This window comes from Balearica regulorum, chromosome 3 (assembly GCF_011004875.1).
Source record: "Balearica regulorum gibbericeps isolate bBalReg1 chromosome 3, bBalReg1.pri, whole genome shotgun sequence".
NCBI classification, from domain to species: Eukaryota; Metazoa; Chordata; class Aves; order Gruiformes; family Gruidae; genus Balearica; species Balearica regulorum.
In genome coordinates, this window is record NC_046186.1 from 83028741 (window position 1) to 83039427 (window position 10687).

Below are 10687 nucleotides of genomic sequence, written 5' to 3' on the forward strand. Positions count from 1 at the left end.
GTTTTGCCCCACATCCCCCCATTCCAGCTCCATCCTTCTCCCTGTCCCACAGCTGGAGTGGCTCTGGCTGGCAAGACTCAGTGTTGCCTGTGCTGCTGAGAAGCCCCAAGGAGGCTATAACCATCCTCCAGTATGCTGCTCTTGTTGCCACCATAATGCCCTGGGCACTCCTGGAGGGCTGCGGGAGCAGTGTGTGACCTGGCAGCCAGAGCAGGAAACAAGAAGCCTCCTCCACCCACAGTGCAAGCACAGACTGACCGGCTTTCCCAAACTAAAAACCTGGGACAGCAGCAAATCAGCCCACAGCTCGCTCCCTCCCTCGGTGTGCCCACTCCCTGTCAGCCAGATTAGGTATCAGTGGAGCTGCTGGTTTGGGGAAGCCTCACCCCACCAGCTGTGGGGGGTGTGTCAGAGAGCCAGGAGAAAATTAGGTAGTGGCTGCCCAACGCTGCATCACTGTTTCCACTTCAGGCTTTAAGGATCTTCAGGAAACAGCAGAGAGGAACACCTAACGAGCTGCATAGAGGCGCTCCTTCCTTTCCCTCACTGCTGCCCAGGCCTCCAGGCCCCCTGCCCATCCCACCCTGCCAGACACCTTGGGTCAGCTGCCTCCCTCCTGGCCTCCTCCCAGGGGGCTGAGGGGATGCTCGGCCAAGACCCATTGACTGCAAGGGTCCAGGCACCTAGACACACCCTGCCAGATCTGCCCCTTCCTCACAGCACTGCATAGGCCACTCACTTCAGTTTGTAGGTGAACAAACAAAAAGATATTTTCCTACAGCCGGTTCCAGGAGTCCAGCAACTGTACTGCTCTTTGGAGTTTGGTTTGTTTGTTGTGTTTTGAAGGAGAACCCATCAGATGGGCCTGAAAATGGACACCTAACCCCATCCCCAGTTGGCAGCAGGAAGGAGAGGCTCCTGCCAAGCAGTCACAAGGCACTCCACAAACAGCTTGCTTCACCTCCCTGCAGGAAACAAAGTCCATTGCCATTAGGAGACTTCAGTCCCCAAAGCAAAGATGCTTCCCCTGACTCTGGTTCCCGTAGGTCAAACTCATGAAAGACCAAGCCCTGCTGCTCAAGATTTTGGTGAGGGCCTTATTTCTTGGTTTTAGAGCCTCTCTTTTCTGAAAGGCAAGTCTTTTTATCCTATATTGTTGATATATTGACTGTCACTGTGACCTCTTCTTTGCCATGCTTCATGTCCACTGATGTCACTCCAGAGACACAAGGTCCCATGAGCCCAACAGGGCTGGCCCATGGGACAAGCCTGACCCATTTGGCAGAAAGGCAAATTTAATACAGAGATTGCTGCTCTTGAGCCTCATGGTGGATCTGGATGCTTGTGGGGTTTCTCTGTTCTGCTATGGCCATGTGCAGGGGCCAGACAGAGTTGGATCTGCACTTGGCAAGGCATTGTACAGATCTGAACCACAGGTTAGTCCTTGACCTGAAGAGCTGTCTCTAGAGAGACACGGCTATAAAAGGGATTGAACAAGGAGGCAGAGGGGACATAAAATGAGTTTGCAAATACCACCATGGTGCTATGATCAATGTGAAAAGAGATGAGGTTTGAGGTCTTTGCAGGAAAGAGCTAAGGAAGAGGCAGAAGAAGGGCAAGGGCAGGAAAGAGCAGGGAGGGCAGATGAGATGAGGCTGAAAGGATGGGGAAGAGGAAAGGGAAGGCATCCTTGACAGGTCCCACTATACTTTCTTCTGTTCCCAGCATCCAAGAGATTGGGGAAGGGGCACAAAATAGTTCCTTACATGTGCAGTAAAGACGCAGGGGATGACTCTGCTGCATCAGTTCAGTTCTTACACTGGCGAGCCTAAGCTGACTCTGTCTTTTCCCATGTCACTGTCGTATCTGTTCAAACAACTTCTGCTAGCTTCCATCAATCAGAGCCAAAGTTGGACAAGTGGGCAAGACAATGTCAGGGAACAACTACAACCTAATGCACACAGGAAAGATCTGCTAGAGCTCTCCAACACATTGACGGGTTTTATCTTATCTGTTGCCAGGAGGGACAAAGAGCTAGAGGGACAGTGAAGGTCAATCAGGCACTTAGGAGAGCTCAGAACAAGGGAATAACTGATTACGCTGAAGGACATCACATTTGCAATTAAGGTTGAGTTCCAAAAGTATAGGGAAAATAAGCTGTTTCTCTTCCCCAGCCCAGCATAAGGAAGGCTCCCCACTGGCCACACCAACAACCGTGTGGAAGTGTCATTCCCCTTCTTGAGTCCGCACTGTGTCCTGAATGAGGGAGGATGAGCAATAAGCCTGTAAGTATTTACAAGAAAAAGGCTTAGCACAAAGTGCTTCTGGGCACAGCTCTGTTGCCAGTAAAAAGCATGATGAAAAGCATACTTTCTTTGATGAAGCCTCATTCAAGCGGTTTATGGGTAAAGGTGAATCTAGTATATATCATATTTGTCTGATGGCAAACAGAGCCCACTTGTGAAATCCATTTGACTAGATGTTCTAAGAAAATCTTCAAGAAACATCTGCGAGCTTTCAATCATTCCATTGTTGTCAGCTTTTCAGCTGGAAATTGTTCTGGATGCAAGGGAATGATGGGTCACTAATGGCTTATTTCTTATTAAATGCTTTGGGTTTAGGGACTTTGAGGATATGTAGATATTTTTCTCATTTGCAGCTTCACATGAAGCAAAATACTAGATGAAGGTAAATAACCAGAGCAACTTGCCTTTTACTTGAGTAGTAAAGACCCAGGTTATTGCTGTGTTAAGAAAATATGGGAAAATATGGGAAAATATGGGAGAATTACTTTTGAGCCTCTAGAAGAGAATAGCTCTGTCACTGATCCAGGTTAACAGGCCTTAAGATGCAACTGCTGTGGGCCAAAGAGGAAGGTATGTGCTGCGGTTACGGCCTGGAGAGAGACTCAGTATATCTGGCTTAACCTCCCAACTCTGTCATTGACATCCTATCATTTTATTTCTCTCTCTTGCTTTAGTGCAGCAATTTGAGAACACCAGAACTAATTGGTTGGTTGTGTTTTTGGAGTTAGATACTCTGCTGGATGTCCCTGAAAGCCTCTGGTCAAGAATGGCAAGTGTAAGATACCTCTCCTGCCAGCTTCAGCCCAGAGGGAGCACTGTCATGCTCCAGGGAACTGCTGAGAAGATGCATCCACTGGACACCCTCTCCATCACTTCTGCTCACAAGCAAAGCTTTGCAGGTTATCATCTGCTGGGTTTCATTGGAGGGAGGAAAGAAAATAATCACAGCTTTCCTGATTTAGTCCCCCCTTGGTGGGCTTTCCACTGCTTAGGGCCACCTGCCGGTCTCCCCACTAGCCCAGCTCACTGTCAATTCAACCTTCTCTCACTTCATTTCCTCAGCTGTTAAATGATGCTGAAGTCACAGTCAGGACTTTAGCCACAATGAAACAGGGGACTGCTACACTGAAATGAGAACCTCCATGGAAACATCTCCCGAAATAATGAAAAGTGTGAAATAAAACTGGCTTAGGTGTTTGAATGCTGCGTCTGCATGCTACATAGCTGTGATGTTGGCTTTCAGTCAGTGGTAGGGAGTTCACCAGTGCAAGCTAGGCTAGGTCAGGTCCAGCCCCACGCCATGACAACTCCCACCACTCCAGGTGCTGGTTAAACCACTGCACCCCTGCCTAAATGCCAGGCACTGTCCTGTCTTTTCCCTTGCATGCACAATCTTTAAGACATCCAGGAACAAGTTGGGAGAACCCACAGCCATTGCTCTCACCCCCGGCCCTGTGGCTCAGCCACACATGCCACTCTACACTCATGGCGGCTGAGGGCTGATCATAGTGGGGATTTTAGGGGTGAAACATTAAAAAGCTGCTTCACAGGCTCAGCCGGGGTTTGCTGTGGCTGGCTCTGCTCCCCCTGCCTCCCGCCTGGCCTGCAGCTAGGGCCGTGCTGCTGCGACTCCCCGGGATGGCCGCTAGTGCCGGGAGTGACAACGGGCACAAGTCCTCGCCCAGCCGTGTCCCTTCAGCGTCCTGCGGGGGGGGGGGTTGAGGAGCCTCATCCTCCTGTCCCATCAGTGGGCCTCCCCCCTCCCTTCCCCATGTCTGTGCTGCAGTCTCTCAGCTATAACACTGCTGCACAAAATGGTGTCCAGACACCAGCGAGACGAGCTCCTTGCAGCTTGCCAGAATATTAACAGTGAGGGGCAATTCTGCAAGATTTGGCCCAGGCATACACAGTGGTCCTTAGTAACCACATGGCCACGGCTGAAGCCCAAATAGAGAGCAGAGCATCTGCCAACGAGCAAGCTGGTGGTGGCACGGCAGGAGACCACCCCAGCCCTCAACGTTTAACATGCAAAGGATCATGACCTTGGGGGAAAGGAAGAAGTGATTTTCTGGTATTACTGAGAGGAACAGAGGGAGACGGCTATTGGGATCTCCCAGTATGCCACAGAAAATGCATTACATTACCAGGAAGGAATCCAGGTTTCCTAATTCCCAGTCCCACGGCAGCCATCGTACTGGTTCCTGCCCAGTATGGGCCATCAGGATTCATTCAGCATTTTGAAACAGCAGCCAGCTATTTATGGCTGCTGTCTATATTACTCCAAAGAGCAGCATCTTTATTTTACAAACTCAGTCCAAGTTTCCTTGAGTACCCCGCTGACACAGGGTGAATTTCTGAGAGTAATCTTTCCTCCTTTTTCCCAGAACAGTGAACATCTGGGACTACTGAGATATCATCTTGTGGTATCGGCTGACTTTTTTCTTTAACGAGTTTCTGTGTAACAACTTCATGATGTTTTTCCTGGGAGGACAACTGCCTCATCTAAAACCTTGTCTCACATATTCCTTTATAGGAGGATGTTTTATGCTAAAGCTCTTGAAAGAATTTCCTTTCGTGCTCTGTCCCCACCTTTCTCTGTTTAATTCCTCCCAAATGTCTCTCTGATGCTTAACCTGTAGGTCGCCCTATTCACCAAAAACAAAGCAAAACGCTGGTTTGAATAAGCTCAGGATACATGGATGTCATTTCTGAACATTAGCAGGCCACATGATACTACCAACTTTATTTGATCCCATTTGCTGGAGCAGCCTGGATTTCTCAGGAGCAGGTTTTTTTTAATCCTAGTTCAAAGCCATCAAGCAAATGGCTGTGGAGCGGAAGCTTGAATGGGCTTGTTTAATAAACAGGCAAAGTCATTCATCTGCAGCATAGCAGCTCTGCAGCAAGGCCACGTCTTCCCCCTTCTGCTTCTTGCTGGGTCTACGCCGGCAGCGGTTACGTTAAAACCTGGTAGGGAAATGCTAGGGAGGGTAAATCTTTGGTCTCACGCTAGCTGCTTTTGCCCACTGCAAGAAATCCTTGCTGAAGCAAATGGTCTGATTGTTTCTGTGGGTCAGTCGCCTATTTTAAATTTATTTCTCACATCTCACTTGGCACTGCTGAGGACGCTGGCCCCACGGCAGGCTGTGTTCTTTATCTGAGCGAGTGACGGCCAAAGCAACAACCCACTCAGGCCCCAAGCTGTAGCCTTGGGATCTGTCGATGATACATTTGCAGCTCCCTACAGGTCTTATCACCGCTGCCATGGAGAGCAGAGATAGGCTGTGAAACCATGGCACCTGCCGGGTTTGGAAAACTAGCCCTAAGCTGTCAAGCTGGGTACGTCCCTGCGAGCTAGGACTTGCACTGAGCATCTTTACCCCCCTGGCTCACCCCACGTTTGAATTAAGGATGAGACCCTCAGCTGGCGTGAACTTCTGCATGGAAATTCAGTGGAGCCCTATCAGGTAGTGCCAGCTGAAGATCTGGCACCTGAATCCATTTTTTCTACGTAAAACTTGCTATTTTTGCATGACCTTTGGTTTCGCAGCAACGCCAGAAAAGCGCCCCAGCTGCATTTCCGCTAGGAAAGCATGAATGTAAGATTTTGTCGCTGGATGGTTGCACCAAAGACATGTTCAAGACAGATAACTGCTAGTATCTGTCACGGTGCCATTTCTGCGCCGAGCAAAGCACGTGGGAGCCCTCCCTGTCCTCCCTGCTCCCTGCCTGCTAAAACCCAACTGAAACTCATTACATACCAGGAATACCAGCGTCCCCACAAAGCCTGTGCTGCTGCAGAGGAGGCTCTCCCTCGCTCCCTTTTTTTCTAGGTCTTTGGCAGAGCCCCAGGACTTCGGGGGAGGGGGGGAGCGGAGGGGGGCTTGGGAGGGCAGCGACTTCCCGAGCATACCCATGGCCTCATCTTGATCTGCGGTACTGCCTGCTCATTTCCACTTCACAGATGCTGCTGAGCTCTGCCACTGAGAGACAAATCCCAGAAGGGGAAGGGAGCGTGGTGGGGAGGAAAGAGATGAAAGCAGAAAAAAGCCGCATTTATTAAGCTGTTTTTCTTTCAGTGAAAAGAAGCATTTATCAGTGATTTCATATATCATGTGAGATGTGGCTCCCTGCCAATTTCTAAGGATGCAAACAAGCCACTGACATCATACACTAAATATAGAGCAGCTCCTGCTTTAGGTGAATAAATAATGCAGATGCAAAAGCCCAGGTCTTTAGTTACACATTCATTACCATCCGTCTGTCAGGTCCTCATCATCAGGAGAACAACGTCCGACTCCAGCAAGGAGTGACAGGTGAAGAATGCAAAACAACTGCAGACAATAGGTGATTAAGCAGAATTTCCTTGTTCTCTGCTTTTTTCTTACAGCTACATTTCATTTCGGCAGTAATCCACGGTGCAGCTTTTCCAGCGCAGCTCAGCCGCCTCCCTCCCTCCCTCCTTTTCCCTTCAAGCCAAGCTGGAGCGACAAGCCTGGGTGGGGAGAGCCTGAACAATGAACACAGCCAAAATGTGGAAACTTCCCTAGGTGCTTAGCGGGGGGGGGGGGAACAGAAGAAAGAAAAAGGAAAAAAAAAAAAAAGGCTCTGATCAGACTGTGCAAGCAATAAAGCAGCAGCATCCCACTATGAAACAGAAGTTTTCCATGCCCTGTCAGAGAGGGGTTTTAATTAGGGTCTCCCAATGCTAATTGCTCTTGATTCCTCTAGTGCTTTTCTTTTAACAACCGCACAAGCAAACCTGTAGCTGGCTCCGCAGCATACTATTTTAGCTCTCAGAAAGCACCCCAAGAAGGATTAGGCTTGATAATAAAACCCAATCGATACTTTCCCTCTTCTTCTCCTTCAGATCAAAGGCACTGAGCAGGAGGAAGGCTCCGAACCCATCCTTACTGGGGGAGAACGGAGACAGGAGAGCAGGAAACAAGAAGACAATGCGCCATCAAAGCTGCCGCAAGGTGTTGGATCAATGACAACATCTGCATGAGGGTCTGGGCTACAATGGAAGCTGTTACCATGGGAACGGGTGAAAAAGCATCAGGCGGGAGGGAGCAGGCGATGATGAAAGGTGGGAAAGTGGGAGAGAGTATTTTTAGATCGCTTAGGAGGAACACTACACAATGACATCATCCTATCTCATTATTTGCACCCATGCTGTATAACCCATTGTGGCGTCTGCCCCAGGCTGTTAAATGGGAAAATGTTATTATGGATGTGAATTATAAATGCTGTGGGTGAAACTTGAGCTCGGGAGTTATTAGACATCACTATTCTGTAATAAAGGAGAGCATTTAATACACTGTGCTGTACAGATTCACTGTACGGTGCAAGAAGCATTGTGTCTAGGATTTTAATATTCACAAAAAGTAATTATGAGTCATCCTTTTATTGTTATTAAGAAGCAGAGTGCGAATAATTTTACACATTTGATATCTCACACATCAACAAGCCTTTTGCACTGGAGAAACACGGCCTAATTTTCCAGAGTGCTGCATGCCAACATGCTCTGAGTGAATGTGGTAGTAGTCGTAGGTGCTCAGCACTGCTAAAAATCCAGCCATCTGTGTCACATGTGAAAGAAGCTTCATTAATCTCTAAAATACAAAGTGTACATTTCACTGCCTGCATTCAGCTCCTTAGGTAGGGCCAGACCCCTTTTACAGTTAAGGACCCGGTAGATACCCATGGCATCTGCTGAACATAGCCCTGATCGGGGCCAGGGGGAAATTCTGACTCTCAGACGCTGCTCCTGGCCGACAGAGGGAAAAGTCTCCAGCCTGGAGAGGTGAGACAAGCTGGGGCACGTCTGCCTTGTGCCAGGATGCAGGTGCCCAGAGCCCACCGCACCGGAGAGGCTGGAATCGCTATTCCTGTCACGATGCCGGCGGTGAAGTCGGAAGGGTAAACCCAGAGGAATGCATTTCTTGTGACTGCGAAACTCTGAGCCTGCTCTCTGCTCTGGAATAACCATCGGTAAATGCCGCGCTCAGCCAGAGCGTGTCCAGAGCCACCGGAGCCTGTCACTGGAGATGTGCAGGGACTGAAATTCCCAACCCATGCTGATACCCGTCGACGCTGCCAAAATACCACCGGGTGAGTGACAGGGCTTGCCCGAGCTTTTGCCCTGTGCGAAGCGAAGCACGTGGGTCTTCAGCCATTTGTTTTCGCGCTTAGGACTAACCCCTGCGTCAGCGGGCGAGGACAGGAGGCGGGTAACTGGAGCAGTGCCGGGACCCGGTGCCAGGGGAGCGGGCACGGGGCAGGCAGCGGAGCACAGCCGGCTGCGAGGAGTGACCTAGGCTGATGTCATGTCGTAGCGCTCCTCCTAGGTGAGCTAAATACCTCCTCCCTTGCCTGCCCCCCTTTCCTGCTCCCTGAAGCTGTGCTGCCCGTCCCGAGGGCGCAAGCGGGCACAGGGTGGGCCAGGAGCAGCGTCATGAGGCTGGGGACGTGCAGCCACATGCACTGCCTCCCCTGCCCCGCCATAAAGGGCACTGGTGTGCAGGTGGCCAACTGGGGAAACAGAGCAAGAAATAGCACAGAGACCATGGCGGGTGAGCAGAAATACAAGCGAGCCAGAGAGTTACCACCTGGCTGTAGGCGGAGGTTGCTTAAAGCAAGGACAGCAGGTAGCCGTACCTCGAGTGCTGTGTTCAGTTTTGGGCCCGTCAGTACAAGAAGGACACTGAGGTGCTGGAGCGTGTCCAGAGAAGGGCAACGAAGCTGGTGAAGGGTCTAGAGCACAAGTCTTACGAGGAGCGGCTGAGGGAACTGGGGTTGTTCAGCCTGGAGAAAAGGAGGCTGAGGGGAGACCTGATCGCTCTCTACAACTACCTGAAAGGAGGGTGTAGCCTGGTGGGTGGTGGTATCTTCTCTCAAGTAACAAGGGATAGGGCAAGAGGAAATGGCCCCACATTGCAACAGGGGAGGTTTAGATTGGATGTTACAAAAAATTTCTTCACTGAAAGCGTTGAAGGCATTGGAACAGACTGCCCAGGGAAGTGGTTGAGTCACCATCCCTGGAGGTATTTAAATCACACATAGATGTGGTGCTTAGGGACACGGTTTAGTGGTGGACTTGGCAGTGCTAGGTTAACAGTTGGACTTGATGATCTTAAAGGTCTTTTCCAACCTAAATGATTCTATGATTCTATAAAACCCTGATTATTTTTTTTTCACCATGTAATCACAATGTGCTACTCTTCTCTCTGTTCAAGCTCTCCTTCCTCACAGAAGATCTGACTTTTAAAATACATAAGAAATAGTGAAACATGCTGATGTGTGTGTGCTACTTCTGATCCATCTTTGAGGGGAGAAGAACATTACCTGACACAGTGTAGCTCAGACTGCCAAGGGTCCCATGGGGCATGTCTATGAAGCAGGACTAGAAAAGGTGAGTGAATTTAGCTGAGTCTGAAGTAACAAGACCTGAAGACATTTTCTTTCCTAGTCTAAATGCAGCCTTCTAGCTCCAACATCCCTGAGTCTGCTGTACTTAGATCTCCTGACTTAACTAGAACTTCCCTGAAACAGCAGCCTTTTTTATGATATCATTGGCTAACTTGACCTATTCTGCACATCAGTTTCATTCAGGTTAACCTCACCCCCCTTTCCTAGTTAAGCTAATGCCCAGCACGATACTGACTAACTTCTGCTTTCTTCCTCACAGCTCTTTCTTGGCAATTCTTATATTGTATTATTTTTGAGGAAGGACGTTAGGGTTCTACATCTTACAATATTAGTGTTGGATATAGATGAAACAATATTTCATACAGCTTATCATTTAATTTGTATTATATGTTAGCTTTGGCAGTGCAGGCATTGTAGTCATGCCAGTAAGAGAAACTTTGATCTGGCTGAGTGTAAAACTCAGCCAGGCTTGAAGTAGGGTTTCAGAAAATAATTTCAAATATTAAAAATTTGGCCCATGCTTTTGGAGGTACAGGTGCTGTTGGTGCCCTAAATATCCCATTTTGTAAGAGGCGTGACCTCTCTGCAAAAATCAAGGACCATTTTAGGACAACGTACAGCTCGGGACGAGGAGTGACTCTGGACACGTGTGGAATTCACCAGACACATTTTGGGCACTGCCCCAACCTGAATCACAGCAGTCGTGGACATGTACGGCTCGAGGGACCTCCAGAGATCATCCAGCTCCTCTTCCCCTCCCCTTCCCTCTCTTCCTGTCTGATATCCCTGACTGATATTCGTTTAACCTTTTTAAATATCTTCGGTGACAGGGACAGCCCTCCACCAGGGCTCACCTCTCCTGCGGGTTACAGCATGTTTTTCCTTTAGCTCTAACTCAGGTCACTCTCACTGAAAACAGATCACCTTCTTCTCTGCCTACCTGAAGACTA

General features: G+C 49.2%; 1 long non-coding RNA gene across 1 annotated transcript; it reads left to right on the plus strand.

The window, feature by feature from the left end:
• The first annotated feature begins 1004 nt into the window (after nt 1–1004).
• LOC142601293 (uncharacterized) lies at nt 1005–3507 on the plus strand. The gene is made up of 3 exons (XR_012834894.1): nt 1005–1133; nt 2175–2285; nt 3035–3507. It is a non-coding gene; the product is annotated as an uncharacterized LOC142601293 (long non-coding RNA).
• The last annotated feature ends 7180 nt before the right edge of the window (nt 3508–10687 follow it).